Source organism: Bubalus kerabau, chromosome 15 (assembly GCF_029407905.1).
Source record: "Bubalus kerabau isolate K-KA32 ecotype Philippines breed swamp buffalo chromosome 15, PCC_UOA_SB_1v2, whole genome shotgun sequence".
Lineage (NCBI taxonomy): Eukaryota > Metazoa > Chordata > Mammalia > Artiodactyla > Bovidae > Bubalus > Bubalus kerabau.
The window spans coordinates 76,249,984-76,268,531 of NC_073638.1; the positions used below are offsets into that span (position 1 = coordinate 76,249,984).

The 18,548-nt window shown below is 51.4% G+C and overlaps 1 long non-coding RNA gene across 1 annotated transcript; it reads right to left on the reverse strand.

Annotated features, from left to right (window-relative positions):
* Nucleotides 1-10,726: 10,726 nt before the first annotated feature.
* Nucleotides 10,727-15,544, reverse strand: LOC129627613 (uncharacterized). Its single transcript, XR_008702643.1, has 3 exons — nt 14,869-15,544; nt 14,440-14,532; nt 10,727-13,303 (listed from the first exon to the last, which is right to left on the reverse strand). It is a non-coding gene; the product is annotated as an uncharacterized LOC129627613 (long non-coding RNA).
* Nucleotides 15,545-18,548: the final 3,004 nt, after the last annotated feature.

Consider the following 18,548-nt stretch of genomic DNA (forward strand, 5'->3'; position numbering starts at 1 on the left):
GCCCAGCCCTGCGCTGTGAAGACAACACCGCATATTCAGACCTCCTCTGCAGCCCCTGTCCCAGCTCCTGCTGCCTTTTTACTCTGCCCTTGAACCCTGAGCCAAAGGGACCTGGAGCCAGCAGTGGCCAAAATGAGCCTCTCTCTACTTGTGAATTTAACTTGGGGGTCTTCCAGCCATGAGAGACTGGCTTATTATCCAGCAAATATTTATCACCTTCCCCTCCTACTGGGCTTCCCCAGTGGTTCAGCTCGTAAAGAACCCGCCTGCCAAGGCAGGAGACATGAGTTTTATCCCTGGATTGGGAAGATCCCCTGGAGAAGGACATGGCAACCCACTCCAGTATTCTTGGCTGGAAAATTCCATGCACAGATGAGCCTGGCGGGCTGCAGTCCATGGGGTTGCAAAGAGTTGGACACGACTGAATGTGTGCACACACACACACACCCTCCCACAGTGCAGGGGGGGGCTCTCCCTACACTGAAGTTGGGCTTGGCCATGTGACTCACTTTTAAGCAAGACAAATGTCAGCAGACATGGCAGAGCGAAAGCTGGAGATGTGCTTCTGTGGATGACCTGCTCCCTTGCACTCTGGTGGTGTCCGTAAGAAGAGGTTCCCTTGGGAGGCTGCTGCTCTTCAGCGGCAGTCATAGAATGACTTTATGTGGAGTGACCTGAGCCCAACCTGCAGTCTGAAACAGCACGCAGCTGAGCCTATCCTAAGTTCAGAGAACCATAGCTGACCTGCAGGTCCACGAATGTGAGACTAAATGCCTGCTGCTGTGAGTCACTGACTTTGGGGATGTTTGTTTTGTAGCATTATCATAGCAATAGCTGACTGATACACAGACCCAGAGCTGGAGCCAGAGAAGGGGCTGAGAGATGGACTTGGAAGATCCAAGTTATTCATGTCCCTCCCCTCCTGCGGTTCTAGATAATCTCAGCTAACTCCAAGGTTACAAATGCAGGGAGGTCCTAGGCCTCTGTTGATACTTTCTTGGTGAGAAAGCCAAAGCTCCTTGAAGAGACCAAGGTTTCAGAACTTAAAAAATGGCCATACTGAGACTAGAATCAGGTCTCTTGGCTCCCGTTTCCAATCCACCAGGCAGCCCAACCCTGGGCCAGTTGAGCAGTGAGACCCATGAGGACTGAAGCAGTGGTTTGCCTTGGATGTGGTACTCCCTGGTGTCTCCTCTCCCAAGACGCTTCCCCTGCTGAGGTGGCGAGGCTCACAGGGGGCCCAGGCAGCTCCTGTGCCTCCTCAGGACAAAGGGCCTGCCTGGGGCTGGCTGGGTCATCCTGGGTCCTGGGGCTGGGTCTTGGGTCCCTGCCCCCAGTGCCATGTCCAAGGTTGAGAGGTCCAGAGTTGGGGCTCTGGGGTCTGACAGAACTGCATTCAGCCCTTATTCTGTCCTCTGGCTATGTGACCTTGGACAGGGTGTTTGCAATGTCTCTGGGCCTCAAGTCCATCATCTGTGTAATGGTGCTTTCAGTTCAGTTCAGTCACTCAGTCGTGTCCAACTCTTTGTGATCCCATGGACTACAGTATGCCAGGCCTCTCCTGTCCATCACCAACTCCCGGAACTTACTCAAACTCATGTCCATCGAGTCGGTGATGCCATCCGACCATCTCATCCTCTGTTGTCCCCTTCTCCTCCCACCTTCAATCTTTCCCAGCATCAGGGTCTTTTCAAATGAGTCAGTTCTTCCCATCAGGTGGCCAAAGTATTGGAGATTCATCTTCAGCATCAGTCCTTCCAATGAATATTCAGTACTTATTTCCCACCCCTGTAAATGGTGAGAGGTTACATGAGATCATATACATAGAACAGAGAGCAAAGACGCTCATACAAAAGCAGCTCTGATAAAAAGTGACAGCTGCCAACACCACTGTGATGGGACTCGGGGAGCTGGGAGCACAAGGGGTGCACAGAGCTGGCACTCTGTCTGCAGTCATCAGGGACTGGCTTTCCTGGGGGCCTGCTGGCTCATCCTGATCCACCCTGGAAAAGGTGGGGTTTCCTATCAGAAGAGAAAGCTGGTGCTGGCCCTCACTTTGTGCCCCCAGATGAGAGCTCTGAGGGTCCCAGCAGCAGGGGCCCAGCCGGCTCCAGCAAAGAAACCACAGTGAGCAGGGTGAAGTCTTCCAAACCATCAGTAGCTCCCACGCTGGTCAAGGATGCCCACTGTCCTCCTAGGACATGAACAGGTGCTCTGTCATCCACTTTCACCGTTCAATGAACAACTAGCATGAGCCCAGCTCTGTGCAGGGCTTTAGGGAATCCAGCAAAGAATCAGACACAGTGGGCTCCCATCGTTAAGGAGTTAGTCTCAGGAGCTGGAAGCGTTCCCTTGATCCATCCCCACACCCTCTCCTTGTTACTCTGGGGTCCAGACCAGGCCTAAGGGAAGCATCCTGTCCATGTCAAGATCATGAGGAGTGACCAGGGAGCCTGACGTTCTGATCTCCATCAGTCTGCTGTGTGACTTTGCCTAAGCCGCTTCCCCTCTCTAGTCCTGGATTCCTGTTTCTTTAAAGAGAGGAACGCTGGACCAGATGACCCCTGACCCCCTGGGTGAGTCCAGTATTGGGCTTTCCCTCTTGGGGTTTGCTCAGTAGGTCTCCGCTAAGGTTGCTCTGGCCGTGGATCTTGCTGGGGACCCACGATGACCAGGCCTGGTCCCCTTTCTCCAGGCAGACCCTGGTTTAGATGTTTTAAAAATAAACAATGTGGAAAATAGTTAGGGCCATCGACACACTTGGGCCAGCAGTCTTCTACTGCTCCCGAATTCTCCTTCCTGTACGAAATGTAGAGATCACCACCTTGGTTGCAGCCTATTCAGCCTTTATTTCCAGAAGAGCATGCATGTCTAGAATAACCGGCTTCACAGTCGTGGTGTGTCTCTTTCATATCCAAGAGATAAGAGAATAATCACTAATTATATGGTGAATAGTTGGGGGTGATTGCAAGGGAACCTCTCTTCCCCAGGTTCTTAGGTTCTGTGGGGAGAAGGGCTGTGAGAGGCAGCGGTGGAGCACAGTGTCGGAGACCACAGACTTAGAAGCCAGGCGCCTGGGTTCTAATCCTGCTTGACCTTGGGCAAGTTTCTTAATCCCTCTGTGCTCTGGCTTGCTCATCTGTAAACGGGGGATGATTAGAACAATCCCTACCAATCTTGGAAGGGGGTCAGGAGGATAAATGAGCTGTTTGTAAAGTGCCTGCATCCAATAAATGTCCCCTGGATGTTGGTTGACTAAATGTTGGGTAGGCCCACCCACGTGAGCCCTCCCACGCATGGCTGAGGAATCCTAAGAGTTGTGGAGTGCCCGGTGTCATTGACCCTCTGCCGTCATGGCTTGTGCTGAGCAAGAGAGCTGACCGCAGATCCTTGTTGCTTATGAAGAACTCACAAGAGTCAGATGCTCCCAGTGTTTTTGGTGTACACTAATTAATCCTCATGATATTCCTAGAAGACACGTAGCTTCTATCTGTATCCCTCCTGCTTTACAGATGGAGAAACTGAGGCATGGAGCAGGTGCAGAATCGGCTGTGGGCCTCACACTCCAGCGCAACAGCGGGGCGGAATGCAGAGGTGCAGGCGTCTCTGGTCACAGCCCTGCTTGCTCTAACCTGCTCTGTGGTTTGGGCATGGGAATCCCCTCTCTGTTTCCTCAACTGGAAAATGGGGCAAATTACACCTTCCCCATAGGGATATTGTGAAGAGTAAATGAGACATGAGTGGCATGCCTAGCATGCTTTCTATGTACAATGGGGTTCAAGAAATTGGAAAAGTTACATTTTTAAAATGTTGGGGGGGGTGGGGAAAGGAGATTGGGTGAATGTCCTACCGCCAGGGCAGCCCCAGGGCAGCCAAGACCCTGAAAAACCTCTTTAAGATACACTCATTGGAAAAGACTCTGATGCTGGGAGGGATTGGGGGCAGTAGGAGAAGGGGACAACAGAGGATGAGATGCTGGATGGCATCACTGACTCGATGGACGTGAGTCTGAGTGAACTCCGGAAGTTGGTGATGGACAGGGAGGTCTGGCGTGCTGCAATTCATGGGGTCGCAAAGAGTCGGACATGGCTGAGCGACTGAACTGAACTGAACTGAACTTAACTCCCTTTCCTACCCACACTCAGAGCCCTAGGAACCTGTCATAGGAGTAAGGATGGAGAGGGCATGGGTCTCAGACCTGGGATTCAGCCAGCCCTGGGTCCCACTCCTGCTCCACCACTCATAAGCTCCTTGTCCTTGGGCAATCACGCTCGTCTTCTAGCCCTGGTTTTCGAGTCTGTTCAGGGGGACAGCAACCAGCATGCACAGATGAGGAGGAAGAAATGAGACCACTTAGCTCATGTTTGTTAAGCCCTTGCCATGGATCATGCAGGGAACTCCACTCTGTGAAGTAGCTTCTACTATTATCCCCATTTCACAGACTCAGAAACTGAGGCTCAGATAGGTCAAGCAAACTGCATAGGGTCACACAGCACCTGATGGTGGATGAACGGTGTTGGCCCCAGCAGGGCTACAGAACTCGTGCTCATACCTTCGGTAAATTGTTCCTAGGGGGTCCCTTTGGATTTAAAAACAGGGAAGCGTGGGCTGTGTCCTGACTTCATGGCCTGAGCTGAGAGGTCCCTGGCTATTTGGGAAATGGGTCTAACGAGGCCTGGGGTTCCAGAGTCCCTGCATAGTCCCACCTAGTTACCTAGTTTCCACAGTCCACACAGTTATCTCAGGGTGCTGGCCAAGGCAGGGACCCCAGCAACCTGGCCTTCTGCCTCAGCTTTCTTCTCAGCTCAGAGGTCAAAGTGACCCCCCACTGCCTCACTTCCCACCGATTCCTTTGCCCCAGGCATCTTCTTCCTGCTGTTCTGGTCCAGTCCATGTCCCTTTAGGCCCAGGACAAATTCCTCTCTGCACTGTGCTTGCGCAGAAAACATGCCGCCAAAAGTACAGGAAGCACGTTTGCCCCCAAGTGACACCCTGTCCACATTCCTGTAGCTCTAGAGGCGGGCTGGCCTAGCCTGCAGTCATCTGTCCCGGCTGGGAGGACTGTTGGGATCAGTTTGTCCTACCCCCAACCCTCTGCACAAACCAGGAAATGAAGATACAGATGGGGCAGGGCTCTGCCCAAATGCACTGAGCTCAAAGCCGGGTCAGGACAAACCTTGGAAACAGTCCCCACTGAAGTGCCTTAGGACATGCAAAGAGCTATGCAAATTGCTTGATATTCATCCAATACTCAGTCCAGCCCTGTGTCAACCTAAAAAATAGTCACAGCCTAAAACTTGAGAGTTATGTTTTATTTGGCAGACATTTTTAGGACTTAAGGCCCAGGAGGCATCATCTCAAGTAGCCCTGAGAGAACTGCTCAGAGGAGGTGGGAGGAGAAGCCAGGTTATATAGAAGTTTGTAACAAAGGGCAGGTTGTCTGAACATCAAAAGTATTTTTGTGAATTAAAGAGAACCAGATACTCCAAGTTAAGGACTTTAGTGCTTTTCTATGTATGGGAAGATGCAAGGATCTGAGCTCACTGAAGTCATTCCTTTCATATGCATCTCAGCTATCTGGGGCCAGTATCCCGCAATTTTTTTCAGGAGTATCCTGAGTTCCTCAGTGCTCACCATTGGGAGGGGCTGTAACCTGATGGCTGTCTGATTGCTCAGGTATTCGCCTTCCTGAGTTGGAATCTCTGAGGGCTGTGACGTCCTGGTTTATTGATACAGCAGGAAATACTCTATTTCTTAACCTGCAGGGTTGATGCTATTCTCATTTTACAGATGGAGGCGCTGAGGCACAGAAAAGGAAACTTGATTACCTCAGGTCACACAGAAAGCAATGGTTTAGGGATTTAAGCCAAGGTTCTTTTGTCTTTGTTGCACCATCAGTTACTGCAGATTGAGCCTATGGGCCCAGGGCCACCCACCTATAAAATAGCTGAATTCTTTACCACCGCCACCACCCAAGAAACCTAGCAGGGGCAGGGTGCGGGGACGGTGTTTTCTACTTAATCCATCAATCTGGGTTTCCTCTTCATGGCTCCATCCCTCAGCCTCTCAACTCAAACCCAGGCCTCCTGACTCCCCCATAAGCTCCCCATTCTGCAGGCCATCCAGGCCTGGACTGGGAGGTTGAGGCCTGCCCCTGACACCAGTCCAGACTGTGTCAGACTGGGGCCTTGGAGACCCCAAAGCTGGCAGAAGGATTTCCTGATGAGGTTTCTGCACGCTTCTGATGCTAGAGAATCCTTTCCAATGCCCAACTTCTGTCAGCAAAGGCCTTTCCCAAATAATAACACTCTGGCAGGACTGGCAGCACATCCTCCCATTTTACAGATGAACAAATGGAGGCTGTGGGAAGTTGTGGCTTCCCTATGGACCCAGGTCAGGTCCAGGGCTCTTCAGGGTGGCTTTCCCAATGCCTGGAGTAGCCCTTTCTACATTAGCAGACCCTCAATTTTTTTATTATTATTATTATTTTTTTGTCAAATAAATGAACAAGGTACAGATTTTCCATTTCTTTATTTCTGAAATGATCACATCAAACACTGTTGCCTATTAGAGCAGAAAGGGGCCTCGAGCTCATTCAGTCCCCTCACTGTACTGATGAAGCAACCAAGGCTCAGAGAGGGCCAGTGACTTGCCCATCAGAAGGGTCCACGACCATTTCAAGCTGCCAGTGATCGTGAGATCAAGGTGCCCGCCACCGACCCAGCCTCCTTGTTTTCTCTGCCTCCCTGTTTTTCCTGCAGTGGAGCCAGGAAGAACATTCATCCAATACTCATCACTCATCACCCACCTGCATCATCCCCATAGCGTTCAGGACTCCTCCCCTCATCCTTGCCTGTCAGAATCCTACCTATTTGCTGGTAGATGAAAATTCAAGCTCCTCCCCACCTTATTTCAGCTGTGTGAACTTGAACAAGTCACTATGCTTACTAAGCCTAACTCCTTTGCAAAAAGGCTGATAATGCCAGTTTTGGAGGGTTATTTGGGGGATGAGAAGAGCTACTATGTGTAAAACATGCTGCATTGTGGTGATTTTGGTGGCATGGGGGTGGCGGTGATTGCTAACAGGACCAAAGGCAGGATGAGGGCCTGGGCAGCGCAGAATCAGGATGGCGTGGATCGGGCGCTAGAGCAAGGACCCCCAAGGGTGACCAGGACCGTATCTAAGCGACATCAGACAACAAGGCATTCTAGGCAGCGGGCAGCGGCTGGAGTCCTAGGGGAAGGTGGCTGAGTGCCCCACTGGGTGGAGGGGTGGGGCCCAGCCTGGAGGAACCCAGCAGGTTGGGAGAGGTGGGTGGGCAGTGGGCACCGTACTAGGCCTGATCACCAGGCTCAGTTTGGGGGAAAGAGTCGCAATAGCCTTCTGAGGGAAGTTTCGTATCCCTACTTTACAGACAGGGAAAGCAAGGCCCAGAAAGGGTGAGTAACTTTCCCAAGTTGATCCAGCAAGAAAGAAACAGAACCAGAATGAGAACCCAGCAGCCTGTTAACCAAACACTCTCCACGCCAGCTCACCATCGGTTTAAAGCAAAGTCCTACCGTGTCACTGCGCGCTCCCAGCTGAGCCAGGATGTGGTCGGAGTCCCCAGGGAGGAATGGAGGCGAGGCCAATGGTCAGCCAAATTCTTCCTCTTTCTGACCACTCCCCCACCCCAACCCCCCAGGGCGGCTGGAAAGAAGATAGAGCTCCAAAGACAATTCCTAACAAGAAAGAGAGGAAACAATTAGCCTGGGCCCTTAAAACGTGTGGAGGCGGGTCTGGTGACAGGCCCCAGTTCCTCCCTTGATTAAAATAGACCAAGGTATGTGGGCTTGGGCAGCTTTTAAAAGGATTTGGGGCCGAGCAAGCCGAGAAGGCGCTGCAGGGGCTCCCAGACTCCGGCCCAGGTCGCTCGGCTCTGGTTGTAAGGAGCCACTCTGCCCTGGAGGGGAGGGCAGAGGCCACCCAGAACCAGAGACGTCTTCCTGGGGTGGGGGACAGTAGGGACCAGACTTTTTCTCCTCCTCTTCTTTCCTTTATGAGCCATGGCATTCCTCTTGCGTCACAGCTGGGCTCAAGTGGCTCAGTTCATCCAGCCTTCACCTTTAGGGGCCACCCACGCCTCCTCCCAAGATGACTGCCAAGCCCTTTCCTCTGAATTCCTCATGGAGTGCCTGGCTTTCTTCTCAAGAGGAACAGCCCTTCTGCCTCTGAAGTGGGGCCCGGAGACCCACGGTGAGAAATTCCCGGGAGAGTCAGCTTCCTCATCCCGGTGATGTATTACCTATCACTCCCCCGCCTTCCCTGAACTACATCATACAGTCTACCTTCTGCACAGCCGGAATGATGCCCCCTGGGGGTGTGCAATGTCAGCAGCTCCCCTGGGACTTAGAGGTCACCCAAAAGCAGATGGAGAGGCTGGAGGGCTGAAGAGGGGGACAAAGTACACAGGGAGATGTTCCCATGACACCTATCACACTTCCTCACCTGCTGGCTGCTGGTCTGGGGCTGAGGGCCTCTTGTGCCTGCTCAAGGGCAGAGTAGAGGAGAGACCACTTACTTCCCCATCCCCCACCCCAGGCCACCTGGACCGCAGGTCCTGGGCCTTGTCAGTGATCTGGAGCCATCCCACTTCCTGGCCATGCTTTCCCCACCTGCCAGGCAGGGCTGCTGGTTGGACCTCATTCCCTCCCAGCCCCCTGTATCCCTAAACCCCCTCCTGAGAGCAGACCCAGAGACCCCTGGAGAGAAATTGACTGCAGAGCTGAGCTCAAATCCTCGTGGCCTTGGGCAAAGGGCTTGGCTCTCTGGGCCTGTAAAATGGGATGAGAATCAAACTGAAATGGTGGAAGGGAACTGCTTCTTCCTGCCAGCAATAGAAACAAAAGCTAACATTTAATGGGTGCCAACACCTTTCGTGCATGATCTCATTTCATTGTCACACACACACCGATGAGGTGGCAGGGCCAGGGGGCGGCTACAATTTTCTCCATCCAACAGAGAGGCCAGCGGAGGAAGGGAGCAGTGCCAGGCTTTCAGCGCGGGCAGTCTAACCCCATCCCCACCCAGGGTGCTTCTCCTCTGTCCTCTCTCACCTCTCCCACTGCTCAGGAAACTGATAGGCACTTATTTTGCCAGATGCTGTGCAGATCAGTTGGAGAGAAGCTTGAACTAGCAGACTTCCACCTTCCCCACCCCAGGAGCTGTCAACCTCATCGGTGGCCCAGCCCTCTCAGAGAGGAGGGAGATTAGCCAAGGTTGGCGGGAGCAGGGGACGGGGGTCCTCTAGCCCACACCCCAGGGAAGGCTGGGTGGAGGAAGGAGGGGACAACCAGGCCCTTGGCCTTCGCCTCCTACTCCCTCACCCCGCCCCAACCCCTGCATCCCAAAGGAAGCCCTGTCTGCCCTCCTCTGCTTTCCTTCCAGCCCCTTTCCCTGCCCCTCCCAGCAAGGATTTATGGTTTTAATAATCCAGGCTTTCTCCACCAGCCTCCCTTGCTGTTTAGTCCCTTCTAAAGATCCTTAAAATTAAAACACTAATCAGGAATTTATTTTCTCATCAATCCTGCCCTTCAGGTTATGAGGCCCTTGTGTTTTCACAGCCGCAGGGAGGGCCCTCCAGGGGGAGATGGGCATAGGGAACAACGGCTCTGGCTCCAGTCTGGGGAAAGAAAGGAGAGAGAAGAAGGGGAGCGACTGCAGGAGGCAGAGTCAGATCCAGGTCAGAGGGAAAGAGGGGTGCAGGTAGCTCGGAGAAGGTGTCACCTCTCTGCATTGGCCCCCTGCCACCCAAAAGGGCTGTTTGCAAAGCCCAGGAACACTGTTCCTTCCATGGGAAGCCTCTGAGATGAGTCAGGTCACCCTGATCGCTGAACAGGGAGTCTACTGCCTGCTTTGCCTCTGTCTGGGTGTGTGAGGGTGGGCAAGTCACTAGCCCTCCCTGAGCTTTGGTTGCTTCATCAGGACAGTGAGGGGATTGAATGAACTCTAAGGCCCCTTCCTGCTCTAACAGGCAACAGACTTTGATGTGATCATTTCAGAAATAAAGAAATGGAAAATCTGTACCTTGTTCATTTATTCATTTGACAAAAAAAAAAAAGAAAAAACTGAGGGTCTGCTAATGTGGAAAGGACACCAGGCACTGGGGAAGCCACTCTGAAGAGCCCTGGACCTGACCTGGGTCCATGGGGAAGCCACAACTTCCCACAGCCTCCATTTGTTCATCTGTAAAATGGGAGGATGTGCTGCCCATCCTGCCACAGAGTGTTATCATTTGGAAAAGCCTTTGCTGACAGAAGTTGGGCATCAGAAAGGATTCTCTAGCATCAGAAGCGTGCAGAAACCTCATCAGGAAATCCTTCTGCCAGCTCTGGGGTCTCCCAGGCCCCAGGCTGACACAGTCTGGACTGGTGTCAGGGGCAGGCCTTAACCTCCCGTCTAGGCCTGGATGGCCTGCAGAATGGGAGCTTACGTGGAGTCAGGAGGCCTGGGTTTGAGCTGGGTGTCAGCTGCAGCACCTGCAAAGTCAGTCGCTTGGGTGAGTCCCGTCCCCTTTGGGTGCCCAGAGTCATCCTCCAAGGAGGTTAAACAGTCCTGCCCCACCTGCTGAGATGTGTGAACTGAGCCAGGTAACACACGCGGAAGGACCAAGCACACTGTAAGTGTTAGGAAAAATGCTTGCTGGGCACCAGGTTTAAGCCACAGGAACATCAAGGTCGAGGGTACCGGGTGTCGAGTTACACAGTCAAGGGCAAGTTGGGATGTGGTACAGCCCACTGCAGGGGGTGGAAACAGGGGGGCTTCGGCCTCCCTGCCAGATGAGGCCTTTCCAGGCTGGCATTAGCATTTTCCAAGATGATTCAGCAAAACCAGGGGTCTTAGCCCAGCTTCCCCTTTATGCTGAGCAGCTTGTTCATGCCTCAGCCCGGCTTGTCTGACTGATAGGAAATCAATGTGTTTATGATCTGAGGCTTCTTGCACAAAAAGAAGAAGAAATAATTGCTCTTCCGAGGTCTGAATAGCAGCCTGCCCAATCTACTGATTTAGCTTACCTTCCCAGCCCTGAATCTTGCCTCTCTTCAAGTTGAAGTATCCAAGAACAGTAGAACTTAAAGCTGTGAACAAAGGACTTTGAACATCCCCATCCCGAGAGATAGATGAGCCCTCCTGGGGGATCCCTGTCTCTGGGAACCAGTAGCTGTCAAATCAAGCAAACTGAGCAGAAGAGTTTGGCTGTGTTCTCAAGAGGTTCCGAGTCCTGAAATAACAGAGACGTGGTCTCTAACTTAAGAAATCTACGGGAAAAGGTAGATTTTGTTGGGAGAGCTAAAATAATTATACTGTGATTATGTCTCATTTATCCTGTGATCACATATCTAGGGTAGCACCTGATACTGCTAGCTGCTGTTATACGGGATTCCTAGATCTAATTAACACTGTAGAAACCAATAGAATTTATGATGATACTGATGCCTGTGATCAAATATACTGGGAGAATGACTCAGAACACCTTCAGGACATTATACCAATGGAGGAGAAGCAGCCTGAAGAAGATTTAGATCTGATTAATGATAGATTGATTACAGTCCTTAATCATTCATTAAATGCAGATGGCTTGTAGATCAGGGAGGTGAAAGATTCATAGAGTCAGTCCTAAAGTATGGGAAAATCTGTGCTGGTCTTATTGGAAGATTCAGTCACCTTTTCAGATTTGTTCCAATCCCCCACTGGTTATAGCAAATGTTTGACATTGACATGAGTTTGTTAATTGCTGTCAGACTAAGGATGATCATTTCTTCACAAAAAGGTCTGGCCCATAGGACAGGGCTGAGGATGGGGGGAAATGGGGGGTGAACTATGAGCTGTTTTGCTGAAGCCCCCATATGGCCTGATCGCCTGTCAGGGCATGAAACACACCGTGCAAGGGTGTTGCTCTGTCATCAGGGGCAGAGGAGTTTCAGGGCAACTCCGACCAGCCTGTCGGCACTGTTTATGGGAAGCAGTGAGACTGATGGTTTGCACCTGGCCTCGGCAAGACCCCTGACGGCTCTGCCGTTGAGGTTGGTAACGTAGCGGAAAAATGCCGACACGACCAGCAAAATGTACAAATGCCTAATGAGGCTCCTCCCCAGTTTGGAGGTGTTCTACATCCCTTACAGAGGGAGGGTGCTGAAGACCCGCACCTGCCTCTCTGGTGCCTAGCCGGAAAGCCCATCCTGATGAGTCCTCTTCCTGTAAGCAACTGTAGGTTAGTGAGCACTGTCGTTGGGGATCCTGTGAGTCTGTCAGATTTAGCAGTTGAATCCAACTTGACTGCCACTGTTAAAGGTGAAACTTCTTTCTTCCACATTTCATAGATGAAGCAATGGAAACTCAGAGGGGGGGAATGACTTACCCACAGTCATGCAGCAGGTTTATAGTAGAGCCCAGATTGGAGTTGTAGGCTCACATCTCAATCCAGACATGTGGTCTGTTTTTTCCCCCTGACCTTGCTCCTTACAGGTGATTGGTCACTTCCCAGGAGGCCTTGAAGAACCAGAGAGAAGCATTGACCTCTAGCATAGATGTCAGGGTAGCAGGAGAAGAATTGCCCCAGGATGAGGAGAGGTCAGAAGCCAGGAAACAGATAGGAAAACCCAAGGTTCAGGGAGAAGAGGAAATTGAGAGAGAGGCTCAAGACTGAGTCTGTGAAGGAAGAATGTATCAGTCACTGTGGGATCATTGCTGTAACAAACAACCCCAAGTCTCAGGCTTTTAATTCCAGAAGAGTCGGTTTATTACTCATGCCATAAGTCCAAAGCAGGTCAGTGGAGGAGAGAGAGCACTGCTCCATGCAGTCATTCAGGGACCCAGGCCCCCTCCATCCTGTAGCTTGCCTCCCCTCAAGGTCTTCAAAGTCCTCACCATCCAGAAGGAAGTTGAAGAAAGAGAGGACACTGGTGTTATTATTGATATTAAGCCAGCCCAGGAGTCCCCTCTCTTCTGGACATTGGCATGTCAGTGTAGAAGCATTAGGATAGGGGGCTGAATTCCTCTCTTTCTGAGGGGCAGTGGAGCCCGAGCCAGCCCGTGGCTTCATCATCCACACCTTCAGTGTCCCCGGGGGCTCTCCCGACATCTTGACGTCAGCACAGTCCCTCTTCTGCATAAGGTGAGCCAAATCCCGAATATGCAGCCAATCCAAAGGTACCCAGGCCCCTCCTTGGTCCCTCAGGTCTCTGAACTCTATGTCCCAAGTTCACCTAAAGTCAGTCTTGGAGGAGCATGCCGGTGGTCACGGAGGTCACTTGCCATCGTCATTAACTGAGAATAAATCACAGTAGGATATGAATTGTGAGTTGTTCTTCTCTAGGACACAGGTTTCCCTTACTTAGAAACAGGTGTATCCATGGCGTGGACCCTCCTGGAAGCTGGTTCCAATAGCTTAAAAACTACATAAGTGGTCATCTGTATATTACCCAAGAGAGAACTTGTGCCGAAATCTTCTGCCAAGCTTGACAGTACTAGTCAGTAGGACACAGGCTGGGAGCCAAAGCAGAAATGGGCTCAGAGTCAGGCTGGGAAGGGCTCCTGGACACGACACCCCAGGACGCAGGTGAGGCATGGAGGAAAACTGGCCTTGCGGTGAGACAGCTCTGCCTCTACTCCATGTTAGAATGCTGGGTGACTTTGGACAAGTCAGCTCACCTCTCTGGGCCTTATTTTCTCATCTGCAAAATGGGTGTAATCACAGTACCTTTCTCCCAGGGATGCTGTGGGATTTAATGAGATAATGGCCTCAAGCACAATGCCTGCTCCCAGGAGGCTTTCAGTAACTGAGCTCTCCCTGGCCCTCCTCCCACCCTTCTTGAAACTCTGTGATAAGGGAAACTCGGTGCGTATGTGGGCTAGCCTTCCAATCATCAGAAAGAGCCCTGTGGGAACACGCTATTTTCCTGGGAGCTGAGAATTTCGTCTAGCTACACAACGGTGGGAGGTGAAACCTCTATGCTGATTCTGGTGAGCAACGCCAGGAAGTGAACAAGGTCTGCAGTGAATTCCTCCATTTCTGAGCTGTTTTTTTCCACCTGGCCTGGGAGAGCCTGGGCTTGTAAAATGCACTTATTAGCCAAAATGATCTAAATCTGATCTAATTCTCCCACAGAAACGATGTGATGATGTTCCTCACTAAGTACCTGACGCTCGACAATTTTATAAAATGACCACAGACATCTTTGTTAATCACGTTGAAACCTCATACCTGGGCTTGGGGCAGCGGTGAGCTTTCAGAAGTGCTTCTAAATCAATTAAACAGGGTGGCACGGTACACGCTCCCACAAACACCGTTTAATATGAAACAGAGTGATAGTGAAAAGTACAAAATGTCCTCGTCAAAGTTCCTGTTAATTTTTGTTTCCTCTGTGTTGAGTAATGACACCTAAGATTTACTGGGTGCTTACCCTGTGCCAGACGCCGTTCCAAGCTCTTTACACAGCACCGTGTCACTTTGTCCAACCCGGAAGCTTGGGGCCCAGAGAGGTTAAGGCTCCTTCCTACAGACACACAGAAGCCAAGGGATGAGAGTCTGGAACCAAAACTCGTAACCAAGTCAGGGCTTGGTAGAAGTGTATCAAAAGGCTTATCTAAAAAACAAACAAACAAACAAATGGCTTATCTATCCAAAAGGCTTCCCTGGCCAGTTTTGGCAGAAGACTTTAGGAGAAATTTGGAGACACGGACTCCCGTTGGCTAATTATGAAAGATATCAGCCAATTATATATGTTTAGGGCCTTTCTGTCCCATATTCTGTTCAGTTCTACTCCATCCTACATACCAGGAGCTGTGTTAAGCTTGGGAGATACCAGGGCATTTGAAAACTGGTTCCTTACCTCTGGGGGAAGCAAATATATAAATAAATGATGATTGCAAACCAAGAGAGAAAGCATAAGAGAAATACACCAAATGCTTGATATAGTAAGGGAAGAAATGATTCATCTGGAGAAGACTGGGGAGAAAAAAAAAAAAAAAAAAACAGAAAAGTAGTTACTGCTGGGAGGATTTGGGGGAATGAAAAGGAGTCTTCCAGGCACACAAGCGGAAAACACATCCTAGACAGAGGCACTCTTGGAGGCTCAAAGATTGGGTAGAACAAGTGTGGGCCCTATAAACACTTTGGTATGGAGCAGCTGTGCCGAGTCCTGCCAAGTCTGGCAGGCTGTTCTTAGAAGCTTGGGTTCCCTCCTTCAGAAGAGGACAATTGAATGACTCTTACAGTTACATGTGACAGAAACCCAATTCAAATGGTCTCGGACTTGGAAGGTTTTGACTTGTGTCACTGAAACCATTTTATGTTACTGCATTCAGGCATAGCTGGATCCAGGTGCTTAAACAAGATCATCTGAAATCTCTCTCCATCCCTTTGGCTTAACCTTCAGGTAGCCTCTGTCTAGTTGATGACAAAGATGAGTTTCACAATATCTAGGGTTACATCTGACCAGCTGGGCAACCTCAGGAGAAAGAAAGTGCCTTATTCCTGACAACTCCAACCAAAGTCCTGGGACAGGTGTTACTTGCCTGTAACTGCCTTGCTTGAATGGCTTGTGTGCCGTTACTAAGAAATGAACCCCAAATGTCGGGAGACCCAGAGTCTTGCTCCAGCCCTGACATTTAATTAAGTAGTCTTGGGTGAATCCCTCTGTTCTCTGGATCTTGTTCTCCTCATCCAAAGAAGGGTGGACATGAGGTCCTTTGGGGTCTTACCTTCCATCCTGGACACAATCTGCATACTCCGAGTGCTGTGCATGGTCATGTCGGCAGTCTGCAAACTCTCAGCTCCCAAGATGGGGATGGGCTTCCCTGGCAGCCCTCCTCTCCTCCTGGTTTCTCCTTCTTTGTGACCCAAGAGCAGGGGATGATTGGAGGGGGCTTGACTGATGGGTGGGGGACAAGCAGGCATAGCTGGTCCTTCCCCAAGGACCTGAAGCCTTAGGGACCAGGGGCACCCTGTTTCAACCCACTGTGTAACTTGCTGCCAGCTTGAGACCTTCAGGTGAGAGCTCCTGCCCTAATGCAGGGCGATTTAATCATCTCAGGAGGCGGGCTTCACAGGAAAGCATAACTGTTTAATCTTTAAATTGAATTTTATGTGATTTTTTTTTCTCCTCAGATTCTTACAGTACTTAATTCCAGGGCTAATCTGGGACCCTGACTCTAATTTACGGCCTGGGTAACCGCTGTATATATCAGGCAGCGGTAAGGCTGCTCACTCTCCGCTTCAGGGCCGTGGGCGGACATTCGCCTCCCCTCCTGTCCCCTGCTCACCAGGACTCCTGTCTTCTTCAAGCTCTAATCTTTCTTGTCCCCAGTTCAGCCTCTGGTCAGGCCCAATCTCTGACACTCCTCTGGCCCTTCCCAGTGAACTTGACATCTAGGGGTGCCTGTCTTTATATGTTACCCCTGCCCCCAGGACAAGGGAGGGGAAAGAGGCTCTGAGTGGGACAAAAATTGTTAAGAACCTCACTCAGATCCTGCCGTTGGAGGGTAAAGAGAGACGTCTGTCCCTTCCTGTCCTTGGTTCCCCTCCCTCTCCACCCCCGCTTCCGCCCACACTCTGTGCCAGGGACAAGATGTTTTGTCAGTTTTAAAGTGCAACCTTGCAAGACAGCAAGAGCTAGGAGAACTGGGCGCTCCTTTCTTATTTTCCCTTCTCCCACTACCCCCTCCCTTCCTTCTTTCCTTTCGTCTGCACTCTCTTTCCCTCCCTCCCTTCCTTGCAGCTACTCAAAGATTTATTGAGCACCTACTGTGTGCCAGGTCTCCCGCCAGGTGCTGGGGTTACCGTGACCAAGACAGATGCAGACTTTGCTTCCCTGAGGCTTCAACTCCTGGGAGACAGGTGACCACTCACTCGTCGCGGCCATGCAGGAGCAAAGAGGGCAGATGTCACCCCAGAGGTGGTGACATTGGAGCTGTGACCTGAATGACGAGGAGGAGCAAGGACAGCGAGAGGGCCTTCCAGGCCAAGGGGACAGCAAGAACAAGAGTCCTGGAGCAGGAAAGGACTTGGCTTTATGTGAGGAGCAGAGGGAGGCCAGTGTGGCTGAGGTGGAGTGAGCGAGGGGAGAAGTGGACTGAGCTGGGCTCAGAGGGGTAGGCAGGCCAGGTTCAGAGTGTACCTCTAAAAGGGCAGGGCACCTTCTGGAAGAGGGGAAGGAAGGTGTGGAGAGTTCCCAGTATAGGCAGAGGGAACAGCATGAGATAAGGCCCAGAGGTGGGTGGGGTACATGGGGAAATTCCAATAGCTCATTCTGGTCCTGTGGTGTTAGAGAAGACTCTTGAGAGTCCCTTGGACTGCAAGGAGATCCAACCAGTCCATCCTAAAGGAACTCAGTCCTGAATATTCATTGGAAGGGCTGATGCTGAAGCTGAAACTCCAATACTTTGGCTACCTGATGTGAAGAACTGACTCATTTCTTCAAGAAAAGACCCTGATGCTGGGAAAGATTGAAGGCAGGAGGAGAAGGGGACAACAGAGGATGAGATGGTTGGATGGCATCACCAATTCAATGGACATGAGTATGAGTAAACTCCAGGAGTTGGTAATAGACAGGGAGGCCTGGCATTGTTGCAGTCCATGAGGTTGCAAAGAGTCGTACACGACTGAGCAACTGAAATGAACTGAACTGAACTGAGGACTATTGAATGTATGAGCAAATCCAGGGGAAGGGCTCAGCCTGGGACACATTAAGGGCTCAGTAAGTTATCTACTGTCTGGCAGTAGTTGATAATAAGGCAAATGCAGCAACTGGGGCAAGAACACAAAGCAACCTGTGCTAAAGAGGGATAAGCAGAGCGGTGGAGGAGAGGAGTGTGTCGTTAGCTCTAACCGGGGGGCCCTGCAGTGTGATCAGGAGTCCAGGGTGGAGGAGAGGAGGGTGTCGTTAGCTCTGGCTGGGGGACCCTGCAGTGCGATCAGGAGTCCAGGAAGGGTTCTCAGTGGAAATGATGTGGCGAGGGCCCTTGAAGGCTGAGCAGAATTCCATCTGCAGAAGGGCAGGTCCTGCAGCCTGTGGAAAGGGCACAGTGGGGTGTTTGGGGAAGAGTGAATGGTCAAGACCGGCTGCGGGGAGGGTGGTGGAAGTGACAGGTGAGGCAGGAGAGGTGGGCTGGGGCCACGGAGCGCGGGCTCAGAATGTCATTCCAAGGAGGCTGACTCTATCCTGAGACTGGGAAAAATGTTCTTTTTCCTCAAAGCGGAGAAGTGAGTGACATAATGAGAACAGATCTGAGTGTTCAAATCTCTCTTTGGCAGCCACGTGGAGGAGGCTACAGCTGCCTTCAGACATCGAAGAGGGGAACCCCCAGAAGCCCAAGGGTGCGGGCTGTGGTCAGGGCAGCGAATGGCTCCCTGGGAGGCTGCACTCTGGGCTCTGGTCCTGGCGGCATGATCAACTTTCTGGGTGACCTCGGGCAAGTCACTCTCCCTCTCTGAACCTCAGTGTCCTCATCTGTAAAGCGAGTACACTGGTCTAAGACCCCAGCCGGGTATGCAGCAGGATGGGGCTCTCAA